Here is a 17,692-nt window from a genome sequence, read left to right on the forward strand (position 1 = left end):
GTTAACATGCACTTGGTCGGCTTGAGTGAACTATACATAGCTGGACTAGCTTGAGTGATCAGTTGCCCCCAATTGGCTATGTTGGCTTGCCTAACACTTGTTGGCTTGGTTTCATTGAATGGAGAGCACGAGTTTTGATCGCCCACAAGGATTTGTTAACGGTGAATAGAAAAGTTTCAGGTGGCAGAATGGAAAATAATTAGTTTAGGTGTTAGATATGTAAATAGAATAATTAGTTGTGGTATGTTTGTAAACTCCCCAAAAATATAATGGCATGTACCGAGCCGGAGACAAACGTTCCGTCACCCGGCGAATCGAGGAGTGGCGAGCAACACCGCACGATGGTCTGTGTATTGGCCCCGCATGGCGCTCTCCCTCCGCTCCCCAAAGTATTTTTCTGCCTCTTTCTCTACTCTTATCTTGCAATCCTCAAAACGTGATATAGAGATCTCTTCTCATTTTCCTTTCTGGCCAATGATGGAAGGGGAATGCTGCTTTTAGTTATCGGATTCATTCAAGGAGGCGGAGGTGGAGACGCCGCTGTCGGCTGTGGTGGAGGCATTTGAGGAGTTGGCAAGGTCTTTGGAGAATAGCTCTGAGGATCTCCGACTAGTCCTCTTCGGATGCCTTGACGTTGCGTTTAAGTTTGCGGAGAGCGAATAATTTTCCAAGGTCGGTTCGCCGCTTCCTTTGTTCATCATTCATTCGGTTTGAGTACAGAAGGGATAGATATGTGGGGAAATTAGGGCTACGATCAATGGAAGTGAAGCCTTATGTGCTCTGGAATTGATGAGAAAGTTTATTTGATGCATTTGGGGTTGTGGGTTGGTAATCTATACAAGTATGACTCGCAATAATGCAGCAAATTTTGGGTACTCAAAGCTCGGATTAAGTCTATATGATGTTCTTCCCGTAAGGGAGGAAACTCGATGGGAATATTTGTAACTCAAAGATTTGGATATTCAACCAGTTGTTTTGTTGTAATTTCAAGTGCTACATTAAAAGTGGTAGTGTTAGGAGCTTTTGCATTTTATCACTTTGTTTAAGTTTAGCCTAGAATTCATCCTTGGGTATAGTGAGTGATCGAAATGAAAGACCGAACTCATGATCGGATTAAGAAGAAGGGTAGAAGAACAATTTTCGTTTCATGCCACTGTAAAGGATGATTATTCTTCTCTCCCTCATGAACAATCTTAACATCATATTGCCATGGTTGATCAAGTAAGTTGTGCTATGCATTCATGTCTATGTCTGTAAATAATTTCATCTTGACAAAGCTTTCCAAACGACAGGGGAATTACACGTATCTTGCCTATGCTCATTTCACCCCTTTCTTGATCCAACTAATCTATACATCCTGTGGTGATTCGTGGTGGGTAAATTAAAGGCACCGGCCAATATTTTAGTCGGATTATTTTTTCCAACTCCTATCATCAATGATCACATAACAAACCTTCTTTAAGATGTTAAATGTCCGAAAATTGCATGTTGTTGTGTCGGGCAAGGCGGTTGGGTAAGTAAGATTCGTTCGATTATGCAAGCCAGCGAACCCTTTAAAGCACGTCAACAAACTCAACACCTTCCAAACTGTCCCTGTCATCATCATCTAAGTCCTGATTTAGTGTGGGAATTTTCTATTTTTTATTACGATTAGGTGCAATGCCAACAATTTTAAAATCAGCCTGCGTCAACATCAATTGGTTTGAAGGGACCTATGGCTTGTTATTAGCAGCATCAATTTGAGCTTGTCTGATGCAGGAGCTGAAATTATTATGTTTTTAGTAGTCATACTTGTAATTAAGTCCCTTTTCTTAGTTTTTTTGTTTTTGTTGAGGTTTGCTTGTATGAGGCAACCTTATATGTTAGAAGGGGATACCGAGAGTTTTAATTAGTTATAATAACCTTTCGCGTATCATCTCGGGTCAAGTGTATTTAGTATTCTGGAGTGGAGCCCAGGTGATGATCAATCATCTCTCTATTCATTTAGTGCATTCTTTCTCTTCCTTGGGATCTTTGGTCCTACTTTCTTTCTTTTTTGAAAATTTTGGAACTGTAAATTTCAATTTTACCTTGTGACTGTATTATCTTGGTTTCAGAGCATGGCACGGTTCTTGCACATCCTATCTCTTCCTTCTCCGAATTCTTGTTGATCTCATTTTTTTTTTCTTCCATTTATTTTTGAATTCTCCTTTCTCTAGAATTCAGTCTAGATCTTTCCTGTTTTCTGCATTTTGGTGGTTGCAAGCTCTGTTTTACAGTTTTGCGGTTTTACAGTTCCAGGTTTCCTGATTTCTGGGTTTCTATTTTTGCACTAGATTCTTGGAGGTTCTGTGATCAGGAATCCCAGATTCAGAGGCTTCTGGTTTCAACTGTCACTATCTTCCTTTCTCCTATAGGTCTATAGCCATTATTATTCTCTTTTCCCGTGACTAAAAGCAATTGAAGATTCTGCTAAGGAGGAATAATGTGGAAGAATTGTAACAAAAATTGCAACAAGAGGTTTAGTTGTGCTTATTGAATGGTGAGATTTAGTTGTGGAAGAATTGCAACAAGAAATTTGTCGTCTATGAACAAGATTGGTGCTTATTGAATGGTGAGATCTGAAGGAATGTCAAAATGAATATGGAAATGAGGTGATCGGCTTGGAAGAAGATAACCCATTTCATCAAGAGATATTTAATGGTGCTAAGATCAATGGAAGTGAAGCCTTATGTACTTTGGAATTGATGAGAAAGTTTACTTGATGCATTTGGGTTTGGGGGTTGGTAATCTATACTAGTATGATTCGCAATAATGCAGCAAATTTAGGGTACTCCAAGCTCAAATTTAGTCTATATGATGTTCTTCCCGTATGGGAGGAAACTCGATGGGAATATTTGTGCCTCTAAGATTTGGATATTCAACCAGTTGTTCTGTTGTAATTTCAAGTGCTACATTAAAAGTGTTAGTGTTAGGAGCTTTTGCACATTATCACTTTGTTTAAGTTTAGCTTTGAATTCATCCTTGGATTTAGTGAGTGATCGAAATGAAAGACCGAGCTCATGATCTGATTAAGAAGAAAAGGGTAGAAGAACAATTTTCTTTTCATTCCACTGTAAAGGATAATTGTTCTTCTTTCCCTCATGAACAATCTTAACATCATATCGCCGGTTGTGCAATGCATTCATGTCTATGGTATTGTAAATAATTTCATCTTGATAGTGCTTTCCAAACAACAGGGGAATTCCACATATCTTGCTTATGCTCATTTCATCCCTTTTCTTGATCCAACTAATCGATACATCCCGTGGTGATTCGTGGTGGGTAAATTAAAGGCACCGACCACTATTTTTGTCGGAATATTTTTTGCAACTGCTATCATCAATGATCACATAACAGACCTTCTTTAAGACGTTACATGTCCGAAAGATTGCTTGTTGTTGTGTCAGGCAGGGTGGTTGGGTAGGTAAGATTCGTTCGATTGTGCAAGCCAACAAATCCTTTTAAGCACATCAACAAACTCAACATCTTCCAAATTGTCTCTGTCATTATCATGGAAGTGTTGATTTAGTGTGGGAATTTTCTTGTGTTTATTACGATTAGGTGCAATGCCAACAGTTGTAAAATCAGCCTGCATCGACATCAATTGGTTTGAAGGGACCAATGGCTTGTCATTAGCAGCATCAATTTGAGCTTGTCTGATGCAGGAGCTGAAACTATTACGTTTTTAGTAATTATACTTGTAATTAAGTCTCTTTTCTTAGTTTTTTGTTTTTGTTGAGGGTTTGCTTGTATGAGGCAGCCTTATATGTTAGAAGGGGATATAGAGAGTTTTTGATTAGTTATAATAACCTTTCACGCATCCTCTCGGGTTAAGAAGTGTATTTAGTACCTTGGAGTGGTGCCCGGTGATGATCAGTCATCTCTCCATTCATTTAGTGCATTCTTTCTCTTCCTTGGGTTCTTTGGTCCTACTTTCTTTCTTTTTTGAAATTTTTGAAACTGTAGATTCCATTTTTACCTTGTTACTGTATTATCTTGGTTTTAGAGCACGGTTCTTGCACATCTTATCTCTTCCTTCTCCAAATTCTTGTGCATCTCATCCTTTTTTTCTTCCATTTATTTTTGAATTCTCCTTTCTCTAGAATTCAGTCTAGATCTTTCCTGATTTCTGCATTTTGATGGTTGCAAGAACTGTTTTGCAGTCTTGCTGTTTTACAATTCCAGGTTTCCAGATTTCTGGTTTTCTATTTTTCCACCAGATTTTTGGAGGTTCTGTGATCAGGAATCCCGGATCTGAGGCTCATGGTTTCAACTGTCACTATCTTCCTTTCTCCTATAGGTCTATAGCCGTTATTTTTCTCTTTTCCGGTGACTAAAAGCAATTGAAGATTTTGCTAAGGAGGAATAATGTGGAAGAATTGCAACAAAAATTGCAACAAGAGATTTAGTTATGCTTATTGAATGGTGAGATTTTGTTGTGGAAGAATTGCAACAAGAAATTCGTCATCTATGAACAAGGTTGGTGCTTATTGAATGGTGAGATCTAGAGGAATGCCAAAATGAATATGGAAATGAGGTGGTGATCGGCTTGGAAGAAGATAACCCATTTCATCAAGAGATATTTAATGGTGATAAACAACCTCTACGTATGTTAAGGCGTGAAAATCGACGTAAACCTCCAAATTTTATAATCAAAATCGACATTCCTGATTTTTTTGGAAGATTGAATCCCGATGAATTTGTTAATTTGCTACATACAGCTGAACGCATTCTAGAATTCAAAGAGGTGTCACAAGAACATATCATCAAACTGGTGGTCATCAAATTGAAGAAAAATGTTTTACTTTTGTGGGAAAACTTGAAGAGGGTTCAACAAAGAGATGGAAGATCCAAGATCACATTTTTGACCAAAATGAAGAATGTAACAAAAATTCTTGCCCGAGCATTACCGACAAAAAGTCTTTATCCGGTTTCATAACCTTCATTAACAAGAATTATCCGTTGAGGAATATATCACTGAATTCAAACAGTCAGGATTGAAGTGCAATCTTTTTGAACCTGAACAACACACTATTGCACATGTTGTGGGTGGTCTATGACCATTTATCGCTAATGTGGTTCAAATCCAACTGTTCTGGACATTACAGGATGTTATTAACTTGGCGGTGAAGGTTGAAAAACAATATAAATTGGGTAGGAACGCCCCAATATGCATTTTTACCAATGATTTGGACGGTTCCGGTAAATCATTTCAATTATGGGCACAGGCCGATGGCTAAAAAGTTGAAAACTACATCAAAACTGCTTTCCAGCCGTGAGAGACTGCTATCACAACAAGGGAAGGAACTACATTCAGTATAAGATGCTTCAAATGTCATGGGTTCGGTCACATATCCTCGAATTGTCCTTGCCGGTGCATTATTTCATTGGTAGAAGAGGTTGATCTAGAGGACAATGATGTGGTAGAAGAAGAAGATACTAATCCAACAAGTGGCGAAATCATACACGTGAAACAAGGTTTGTAACATTATCATCGACTCTGGAAGTTGTGGGAAGTTGTGAGAATGTGGAGAATGTGGTTGCAACAACCGTGGTGGAGAAGCTTGGGTTAACTACTCAACCTTACCCCCATCCCTACCAACTCACGTAGCTCAAGAAGGGGGCTGAAATTAAAATCACCCGACATTGCTTGGTGTCATTTTAGATCGGTTCGAAATGTTAGGAGCAGGTTTCATGTGATTTAAATCCAAAAGTCACAAAATGATTCAGATTCTTTGTGGTTATGTTAAATAGGGACTGAACGAGAGCCTGCGGGCATATGCTACTAGGCTCTAGAAGGATATGCTCGAGGTGCGGAACCTAAAGCCGACAGTTGTCAAATCAACTAGCACAAGGACTGAGAGTCCACAGTTTAGGTATATTTTGTTTGCAAAAATACGAAACGCTGGCTAAACTTATGGAGTTGGCTAACGATCATATTGTGACCGAGAAATATATGAATCGGTTGATTTCAAATGGTGATAAATCAGATTGACAGTAGGCAAGAAGAGCTCGAGAGATGATGGATGGAGTGAGAACAATGACCCTTGTTAGAAACAAGAAAGCGGCAGCTCATCCCAAATGGATAAAGAAGACGAATGAGACGGACGCAACACAATCGATCGAATGATCGGTCTACAAGTGATCGGGGGACGCCCAGGCCTATGTCACTGAGAGTTTCGATGACGAAACTTGTAGACACAATAGAAAGTGAGTATTTCGGAAAGGCGGCTCCGATTAAAATCGGAGCTTGCCTCTAGAATCCCAAAAAAATATTGCAAGTATCACAGAGACCACGAGCACGATACAAATAAATATCGGCACCTCCGTAGCCTGGTGGAGGAGCCAATCCGAGCCGAAAAGCTCAAGGAGTTTGTAGACCCATAGGCCCACACTTGGCGAAAGTACAAAGCCCCTACAGAATCATGCGAGCCTACCCGAGCCAATGCTATCCACTTAGTGGGGATAGTTCTGACAATATTAGGAAGCAATTCATTCCCAAGGATTGACCGAAAAAAAACATCAATCGGGAAACTACTGCGTTGTGACTTCCATCCCTAAAAGGAAGCCTCATCTTTGATTATTTTCATTGATTTAGATCTTCCTCCAGTCGAAAATCCCTACAATGACGTCATTGTTGTTATTGCATTAATTAGTAACTACAATGTGGGGTCTATCCTGGTTGATATCGGTAGCTCGAAGAATATTTTCTTCAGAGATGCATTCAAGAAGATGAATTTGACAATTGACAAGTTAACTGCACCGGCCTGCCCATTGTATGAATTTTTTAGCAAATGAAAGGTGGCGCTCGGGTATAATAACACTCTTTGTCACCTGGGGAGAAGGTGTCAACCAGTTCACCAACATGGAGGATTTCTTGGTTGTCGATGCACCACTAACATACAATGCAATATTTGATCACCCTCTCAACAATTTCGGAGCCGTGATGTTTACATACCACGTAGCGGTGAACTTTCCCTGCAATGGGGTGATAGTTACTATACGTAGAGATCTGGAGCAGCCTCTAACATGTTATCTACGAGCCATAGGATGCTTGAAGCAAGAGACGATGGACATGCGACACCAACAGGAAGGAGGTCTTGAAACTTACGAGGCTATAATCAAAATCACCGTAGGCCTCGAGGTCTTGGTAATTTTTTTCTAATCAGCGAAACTTTTGATGCAAGTCACAGAGAAATGTTGACCCAGACTCTCGAAGATCACCACAATTTTTTTTGTCTGTACGACAACTGAAATGCCTGAAATCCCTATTAATTTGGCTTTTCACGGGCTCAATGCCAATTTTGTTGCTCGACTTGTGAAGCAGAAGCTCAGGTCAACGATAACAACTTTAGTCGGACCAATTCGCAAGGAAGTAAGAAAATTTTTGAGGCAGGATACATTTGAGAGGTTTAGTACCCTCCCGGGTATCCAATGTGGTTATGGTACAAAAGTTTAACGACAAGTGGAGGATGTGTGTGGACTTCACAAATTTGAACGTTGCTTGTTCTAATGATAGCTATCCGCTGCCCAAGATCAATCTCTAGTGAAATCTGTGGTAGGATACCCGGTCATGAGTTTCTTAAATGCTTTCTCTGGTTATTACCAGATCAAAATGCACCAACTGACGCAGAGAAGACAACTTTTATTACCAGTGAAGATTTATATTGCTTTACTGTAATGCCCTTTGGGCTAAAAAATGCTAGTGCTACTCATCAGCATCTCATGGATGTAATCTTTTTTAAGCAAAAAAGAATATTGACGGTTATGTGGATGATATGCTAGTAAAAAGTAGAACGACCAAACAACATTTGTGCGATTTAAAAGAAACTTTTCAAACACTTTGGAAGTTTAATATGAAATTAAACTCATTGAAATGCATGTTTGGAGCCCGAGAAGGTGAAAACATTCCTCGATATTAAAGCTAATCCCGACAAGGTAAATGCACTTCTCGATATGCCTTCTCCCCAAAACACCAAAGAGGTATAGGGGCTGACCGACCGAATTGCGACCCTCAGCCAATTTATTTCCAAGTCAGGAGACAAGTCCACCGTTTTCTTCAAAGTGCTAAGGAATGCCAAAAGGTTTGAGTGGACGAGCCAATGTGAGCAAGCTTTTCAGAGTCTGAAACATTTTTTAATCTTTCCACTGCTATTGCAGGGTCCGAATCCAAGGGAAGGACTTTCACTTTACTTGGGAGTTGGGCCGGAAGCCATTAGTTTGGTTCTGGTCCGAGAGGAGTTAGGGAAACCATTTTCCATCTATTACACCAGTCGAGTCCTCAGGGAAACCGAAATAAGATATTCTCTTATAGAAAAATTAACGTTTGCTCTGATTGTTTTTGCTCTCAGGCTCCAACCATATTTTCAAACTCATCTGTTTAAAGTGGTCATTGATCATCCGTTTAAGTCTATACTCACTCGGCGGGAACATTCCGATCGATTACTAAAGTGATCCGTAAAGCTCAGTGAGTATGACCTGACATCCCTCGAATGTCGATCAAAGCTCAAAGTGTAGCAGGCTTTTTAGTGGATTTATTAGAGTCGGGAGGATCAAGTGACGAATCTAGGCATGCAAACTTGGATCCTTCATGTTGATGAAGCTTCAGGCCAGGAAAGAGCAGGAATTGGTCTGGCATTAAACAGTCCAATCGGAGAGCAAATCTATCATTCAGGCATCCTTGATTTTGGGTCACAAATAATCAGACAAAATACAAAGTATTGATAGTCGAACTATGGTTAACTCAGGAAATGAGTGCTCGACATTTAATAGTAATATCTGATTCACAATTTGTTGTCAACGAAGTCAATGAGAAACTTGAAGCTTGAGATGAAATGATGGTCAAACACTTGGTAAGGTGAATATGAAAATAAGTAAGTTTATAAGCTTCCTTATCGACACATTGAGTGAGAGGAGAACCAAGTGGCAGATCTCTTATTGAAAAACATTCACGTTCGAAACAAAGTGCCCCTTATTGAAAAACATACACATTTGAAACAATGTACCCCAAGAGCTTTCTTAGCCAACCATTGAAGCGCCAGGAGTAATGGAGATGGAGGCGGGCGATACCAATAGCTGGATAGATTTTCTTATCCACAACTTGAAAACAGGGAAAATCCATGAGGTAGTAGCAGACCTCCAAAGGTTCAAGTTTAAAGTCATCCAATACCTTCTTATTGGAGGCACGCTATTCCAAAGATCACCGCATCGTTGCTTCTAAGATATGTCAAAGAAAGTAAAGTCGAGGACATTCTTCGGAAAGTACATTTAGGCAAATGTTGAAGCCATTCAAGGGGAAAAGCTTTAGCTCACAAGTTCAATGACAAGGTTATTTCTGGTTGACTCTCTTAAAGGATGCAGAGCAGTTTTCTCGAAGATGCGAGTAATGTCAGAAATATGTTCCACTACAACATCAGCCGACACAGAAATTACAACCGATCGTTAGTCCTTGGCCCTTTGTCGTTTAGGGGTTGGATATTCTCAAGACCTTTTCCTCCCTTGAGGGGACAACGAAATTTTTTTGGTCATTGTGGATTATGTTTCTAAATGGATAGAAGCGAAAACTCTCGCCCAGATCACTGCAAGTGTAATTTGAACTTTTATCTGGATAGGCATAATTTTTCGGTATGAATTGTTCCTAATACTCATCACATATAATGGAACCTAGTTCGCTGATCAGGGGGTGAGAGATTTCTGTCAGAGTCATAGGATCAACCTAAAGTTCTCATCCATACATCATTTGTGAACTAAAGGCAAAGCGGAAGCTGCGGATAAGATCATCTTGAACCTGCTGAGGAAAAAGATGGAGGGCGCTAATGGTAAATGGGCGGATGTGCTTCCTTCGGTCTTTTGGGCTTTCTGAACCACTCCAACAAGATTGACCGGACAAACGCTAAACATGTTTTCGCATGGAATGAAAGTCATGTTACTGGTCGAATATAATCGCCATAGTCAAATAGTAGTCACTGCAATGCCTTTCGACGAAGAAGAGCTCACTAGTTGGCAAGATACAAATGACGAAGGAACTTCACTCGTCCTCGATTTGTTATAGGAAATTCGAACAAACGCTGCCCCGAGATAGGAAGAAATAAAGAGAACTGTCTGTTACTGCAAAAAAGCATGTTCTTTCATCGTTGACTATCAAGTTGCCCCTGGAGCTTACAAATTAAAGTTGTATACAAGAAGTAGCCTCCAATGGACATGGAGTGGAGATGATCTTAAGAAGTTTATCCTTAAAAAATGATTACTTTGTATCTATGATTAAATTTGAGAAAATAATATTATTATGCGTAAATTTTTCTTATTTATTTCTGAGAAAGCTAACTGTGATGTGGTGTATTAACCCAAACTCCGGAAAAAAGCTTAGGAAATCGAAGGATCGATGAACCTTATGTCACACTCGAGAAATTGGATTATCCATAAAAGACGATTGAAAAGCATTTTAACACTTGGTCGCAGTAAAGGCGATCGAAAAAGTGTTTCGTCATTTGGTCACAGTAAAGACGACCGAAAAGCATTTCGGCGCTTGGTCGCATCAAAGACGACCGAAGAGCATTTTGACACTTGATCACAATAATGACAATCGAAAAGCATTTCTACGCATGATTGTAATTAAGACAATTGAGAAGAGTTCGACGCTTGGTGACAATACAATCCAAAAGCAACCAAAAAGCGTTTCGACGCAAGGTCGCAACAAGAAATCACATAAAGTGTTCCAATGCGTGTTTGTAAATCAAAACGTAGAATTTTTCTGAGTCCCAAAGTTATATTTTATTCTCTTGCAATGTGCAGATCAATTGGAGAAACCTTCAAACCTAAGTCCATCTGTCTTGGAGTTGACATCCAGGCAAAATCATGGTGTTTAATGATTCAGATTGTTGTTTTTTAGTCTGAAAAAAAAGACTACAAGAGAGTAAGCACAGTCAAACATATGATCTCAAGTTAAAACGACAAAAATATCATATTTCATTTATATACACACTCTTACAAAATCCTGGTATATACACTTTAGAAAAAAAAAGAGAAGAAAATTTTGAATTTATTGATCTTTGGGTCGAATGTTGGATGACCCGCTATCAGCCACATTGTCACTCTCGGATTCTTTACGATGCTTAGAAGTGGAGGGGGCATCGTAGAGCTTCTTGAACTTATCAAGGTTAAAATATTTAGGGTCAACCATCCCCACTCTAATGAATTCATCAACTGCAATTTTTCGGCCCGCCTCCAAGCACTCAACTTGTGTTGTGAGGAGCTCTTCATTGATCGTCATAATAAACATTCACTATGACAATTCAACATTCTCCTCTTGAACCACAAATATCCATCCATATGCTATCTTCACTTAGCCTTGACGTCCTTCAGGTTTGCCTTTGCCTCGGCCGCCTTTATAGTAGCAAGCTCCGCCCGCCCCCAATACTTCTTGGCCCTTTCCTCAGACTTGGCGGCTCTCTCCTTAATTGATAGATAGAGGGAGGTCAAGTGGCGAGTACAATTGTAACCCAGGAGCCTAAAACGATTGAGCGATTGACACAGCTCAATCGGGCGGAGTTTATTGAGATGCTTGTCCAAACCCGCTGACAAAGGACATCAACAATTGTGTATATGTATCCTGCCAATGCCAAATTTAAAGGGAAGCAATATCTCTCTATATTCACCAAACTAAGACTTGAATCATAATTCATGTGAACCTTTGATTAGCCTTTTTGCAGTGGGATCCATCGACCTTGACCCTTTTTTTTTCTCCTGTGTGGAGTTAGGAGGAAAGAGTCAGAGCAGACAACTCTACCCTTTCTCCTATGCTTGGCTGCCTTAGCCGAGTCAGGGCTTGCTTTCGAGTTTTCCTCTGAATCCCCATTGATTGGCTTCCCCTCAACCTGTACAGTTTGAGCCGAAGGTAACAAGGGGGATTGTCAACTGTCGTTGCCCCTCTCTGACAGAGGGATAAAACCCATGGAAGATGGCCGAGAGACCTGCATTGAGGAACGCCCAGAAGATTCTTTAGTATTCGCTTGGAAGAAAGAAGAAGTTGTGTCATTTCTTGAATCACCTATAACCATTGGGGGAGGTCTTCGCTCGATCAAAATTAATTCAGCAGTAACTTGATTTTGTATATAACAATGGAAGTTTTGGAAACCAAGTGAATGAAATTCGAAGTTGGAACTTGCTCTCGGCGGGCCAGCCTCTTTCGTTCCCTATTCTGTCTCTCTAGCGGGGGAGCTGCCCACTCCTTTCCTCTTCATTGTCACCTTCTTCGAGAATTGGGCGACCTTCTCCAATTGCTGCTTATCCTCCGCCTCGTCTGAAGCAGCCCACATCTCTTTAGTCATCAGGCTATATTCACTCGGATACAACACCCGATTCATAGTCAAGGGGTAGGTATATTGCACAACCGATAGTTGCCGATCGAGAATGATGTGTTTTATTGCTTTCAGTTGTGGAGGAACCGTCTTGCTCTTCTTGTATGGGCCACTGGTTGCACTTGTTGGGATCCCCCAATCATCACATATGCCCCTAAAATATCGGAGTTTCCAGTTCTTTATTTTGTTCTCCAAGTCGATTAGATGAAACTTTCAGGTAGTACCAAAAACCACATACCCGTTTGTGTTGGCTCAGAGAGAGAACCTATACAAAAATAGTTCGCGAGACCATGGGACACCCATTCGACGCAAGTAGATCATATATGTCATTATCTCGGCGATGGAATTCAGCTTCACTTGGGCTGGAATCACCCAATAGTAGTTGAAAATCAAACGGAGCTCTTTGCTCAAAATCAGCCGAAGCCCACAACGGAATTGGTCTCGATAAAAGATGAGATCATCGCCTAGGTAGTCAGTAGCCCAGACATCTCCATCCATTTGCTCCAAGAAGACACTTGTGCTCTACAAGTCTCGTCTAACTGCTTGACATCGAATTTGGTGAGTATTGATCTCTTACTCAGTTTAACTGAACCAAATCTCTGTGGAGAGTACTTGGGAGTCATCTAACTCTAAAGATAAGCCGATCCAAGGGCGATAAAAGAGAAAAATGCAATAGTTTTATTTAGCATCCATTTAAACATGTATATGGGCCTCATGAGGAAGCCAAAATGCTACATCAGGTTCTGCCAAGATGTCACTTTGGCACACAAAGCAAGAAAAAAAATAATCACTAAATTATGGAAAAATGAAATTTTATTTATAAAAAAATATTTTACAGTAGGGTCGTCAGCCACTTCGAGCAGCACTAAACCCCGGTTCATCGACTCATATACACACACGCCCACCAAACTTGTACTTTTCTATTTTTTTCCTCCTCAGTGCGGAAATGGGAGATCGAGCTGGTGGCACGAAATTCAGCCTGTTCACCCCGTAGGTTCGCCACTTTGGCTCGGAGGGCCTCCATGTCCCCACCCCGGGCTCAGAGGGCCTCCACATCCTCAACGTGGGCCCAAATAGCCTCCATATCAGCCTACATGGCCGCCAGTTCCTCCCGCAAGTCCGATATGGTGGCCTCCTGCTGACATACGCAGCTCGAGCGAAGGAATCCACAGTCTCGTTCATACACCGGGCTAGGGACTCATGAGACTCCATGAGGCCATCAATCTCCGTCATTGGGTTGGCCAATGGAGGTGGTAGGAATGAAAGAGGCGGCGGGGTGGATACCCCCTCAACTGCAGCAAGAGTAGAAGGATCAATCGACGCCTCTGGCTCAGGTTGATGTTTAATTTCTATGGGCCAAATAATTTCCACGGTTTCCTTTGCAGTGTTAGAGTCGATGTTATAAGAATAAATTAAAGGTCGGAATAAAATAAAATCTAGGTTACTAATCATGCACTCTATCTCTGACGTACAGAAACTTTTTTGCAACGATGGGAGGGGCATCGCCCTGCAGACCCCCTTCGACCAAAGGTTGAGGGGGGAATACCTTCCATTGGCAGGGCTACATCTCAGACAACTTCATCTGCCAAAATTTGGATCAGATTATCTGTCGGGGGAGCGACCTCCCCAGTTGGAGGTTGAAGTAAAACAAGTTCTGGCAGCTGAACTTTTGCAGCCATTGCCATTTGCCCCCCTTTCTGTGACGACAGTTGGGCCGGATGCTGACGCCGGATGCTGACCGAGCGGTTCAACGGCTAAAACATACGCATCTGGAATACATCCTCCTTTCCGACTTCGTACCTCTAGAAGTGGTAGCTAATCAGACGATTCACCAACCTCTTCCACCTGCAACTTCTTTGTGGTAAGTTGTTTGCCTGAATTTGGACCCGTCTGGTCTGGTCCCTTCGTTCGGCCTTTTGGTGTTAATAACTTTTATCTCATCTCTGTCTTTTCTCGATCAGCTGGACTTCTTCACTCGCTCTAATGACACCGGACATATTGGTTCGTAGATATAAACGACCGAAAGACAAAATTCGGGAATAGTGAGAAAAAAGGTACATTGCTTCCTATTTATAGGAGCAAGCGACATTAAAATTCAAGGAGTACAATTATTGATATTTATTAATAATTATGTGAACAATCATGTTATTTAAATATCTTATTTTTATGACAGTCGTCACTTTCAAAGATGTAAGAGAATCAATGAACTAATTATATGCATCGTTAATGTCTCCATAAATCTCGAGAAGATTCGATGGATCGCACGAAGTGAGTTGATGTACAAACACTCGACATTATACTAGTCAATCTCTAAAGACGACCAAACAAAAGACTGACCGACTCAAAGAACACCGCTCGCCGCACTGAAGCCTATGAACCAACATCTTCCATTGAAAAAATTAACAACTGACCTGAGGGAATTCCTTTTTTATTGACTCATCGACCGAAGCTAGGTTGTCTGTCAGATTACGGTAATGAACCTCTGCCTGATGGAACACTCCTTCCCAAGGGCAATGAGACCCAACAAGGGTCCTCTCGAGAAAGGTGGCAAAGATCGTTCATCTGATCGAATGACTTATGACCGATCGAATGAATACCAAGTGATCAAGCCAGACATTTACAAATACGAAGCGGTGCTAAAGGCAGTTACAGATATTGAACGATGCGAATAACCGTTACAAGGTTAAAATATATCCTTTTGAGTTACAAATATGTAAAAGTGTAATGACTCATAAATTATTGTAGCGTCCACATTAAATGAGGGACAATCATGTAATTTGCCCTTCCTATAACTTATAAATAGGAAGATCGTTTTCACAGAGGAACACTACACAATTCCCCAAAATTAGGTGTTATTTATGTGTCTTTTCACTCTCTCTTTACTTTCATTTGATCAAACGCTATATTCCTTGGGTGTGATCTATAAGACAATTTAAGATCCAACAATGAGAGTTTCAATCATTGATTTAATTAAATTGATTTTATTATATTGAATTTTTAATTAGTTTTTAAAATATTAATTAATTAATAATTGGATAATTAATTATTAATTATAATATCAACTTATGTTAATTATGAAAAATTCAAATAAGTCTTAATCGAGAATTGTAATAAGCATCTTAATGAGTTCATTAACAACCTTTACATGGTATTGTTTATGTTCATAAATGATTTGGACATTAAGCTATTCAAGGCCTTTCATTCGACATAAATGTATTTATAGAAGTGTTCAAGTTTGATCGATTACTTAATTAAATGATCATAAATGATCTCTACCAGAGTCGAGCTACTGTCAGCTTGCCAAGTGTATTGGTTAATTTGCAGCTTTAAGTCTGCACAATCTTAAACTTGTGTATGGCGGTTAAAAGAGAGTCTCCCAAGTTTAAATTTCAACTTGTACTAATGAAGTCAGTGCAATTTGTGACGTGCCTGCCATACCTTCACTCGTTTAGAACCAATGCTCCATCTTCTTCGTTAGCATCAAACTCAATAACTTTTCATCAGTGTAGGAACCAATGAAAGATTTTTCACCTGGAACTCAATGATTCTTCTCCAAGTTTATCGCATATCATTCATTGCGGAGCTATAGCTGCCCCTTGATGTTGACCGTCTCTATGCAGCTTTCGATGCTTATTAAGATGGTATCTTTTGCTTATTAGTGGATAGAACATAATCTTGATCGTCTTTGTTTTGCTTCTAAATCACGGCAACCATTTAACGCTTGTTGGACATTACAATGGTTCTTCAAACTTTGATGCCCACTTAACACAGAACAGAATCGGCATAATTAGGTAATAAGTTCAAAATGTTTACTGGGGTCAATTAACAGAAGAGAAACCTCAATGTAACTGATTCAGTTTTCAGCAATGACCCACTGCTCTACTTTCATGGCAATGACTAAAAACTAACCATTTTGCTACACGAGAAGCAGTTTTTTTATCTAGAGAATAAAAAGGACAAACAGGCTAAAAGTGTAGTAACCGTGAAAGTAAAAAGGGGATCATATTGGTAGGAATCAGAGTACATGTTTTTCTTATTTTTTTTTGGGAAATTTACTACATACCACACAATTCTTATGTATTTACATATTTAACACCCAAAGTTTGATATTTACATTTGTTACACTTTGACATCATAAATCTATGCATGAAAAGGTGTATTTTACTTTTAAAAAGTAATAATAGTGGTAATTTTGATGTGATGTTAAAAATTTGCGTGGTATGAAATATGAATGCTTAGGTGTTATATATGCAAATACATAAGAATTATGTGATATGCATATCGATGCCCATTTTTCCTCTGACAAGACGAGTGCTCGAACCTAACAATTTAGGATTCTTTATTTATTTCCAACCAATATGATATGCATATTAGTGTGCACATCATAGTTTGTCATTCGGAGATAAGACGGTACAACAATCCGTAGCAATTGTTAAATGGCATCAAAATCTTTTATATTTATCCTAGAATCTCTTCACAAGGAAAACCTCAAACTTCCTCTTTTATGTCAACTTTGCAAAAATAAAAAATAAAAAAAAATCTGAATTTAAAATAAAAGAACTAAGCATTAGAATATAAGGGGTGAAGTGGTTGCTAGAAATGTTATACTTCTGTGCTGCTGCCAATGTTAATTTTTAAATTGTTTCCTTCAGAGAAAATGCTTATGCCCAAGTGTGTGCACCATACCATACATGGCCAGTACGGTAGGCAGTTGCTGCTGGAATGTGTACTCTTCCAACGTGGGAGCAGCTATTGTTGAAGTTACATGACAAGTGTTAGTCTCTCTCTCTCTCTCTCTCTCTCTCTCTCTCTCTCATGTTTTTTTAGCGTTGCTAGCTTGAGACTTTATATTTCCTTGATGCCATTTTATTAGAGATGAAAGAGCTTATTTCCTGTAAGAAAAAACGGGGGCGAGTGCTATTCATCTGCGCTAAAATCTTTATTCTCATGGCATGATATTTATACTACCGGCTGTCATGTTTTTAAGTGAACAAAAGCACATTTTTCTCACACAAAAGCACTTTTTTCTCACACAAAAGCACTTTTTTCCTTAGATATGAGTCGACTTCAATTCATTTATATACTTTCATATGTTAAGTCAAATAAATTTTAAGCTGACCTGAAATGAATTGACTCGATTTCTGGCTTTTTAAAACGAGAGTGATTATTGAGCAAGTTTTGAGCATAATTGCGAGCCCTACTGAGAATGGTTGTTGCTTTTTGTAATGGTGGTTATAAAATTGTTGCGGGGAAAGTAACTTTCTAGAAACTTAATGTGAGAATCATATATATATATATATATATATGGCGACCTT

At 39.6% G+C, this 17,692-nt stretch overlaps 1 long non-coding RNA gene across 1 annotated transcript in view; it reads left to right on the top strand.

Annotated features, from left to right (window-relative positions):
- Positions 1-309: 309 nt before the first annotated feature.
- LOC110021463 overlaps positions 310-17,692 on the top strand; it is a 32,088-nt gene continuing 14,705 nt past the window's right edge. Inside the window, exons 1-2 of the long non-coding RNA XR_002293654.1 lie at positions 310-389; positions 17,030-17,151. This is a non-coding gene — a long non-coding RNA (uncharacterized LOC110021463). The remainder of the gene's footprint in view (positions 390-17,029; positions 17,152-17,692) is intronic.

Source organism: Phalaenopsis equestris, unplaced genomic scaffold (assembly GCF_001263595.1).
Source record: "Phalaenopsis equestris unplaced genomic scaffold, ASM126359v1 Scaffold000002, whole genome shotgun sequence".
Classification (NCBI taxonomy): Eukaryota; Viridiplantae; Streptophyta; class Magnoliopsida; order Asparagales; family Orchidaceae; genus Phalaenopsis; species Phalaenopsis equestris.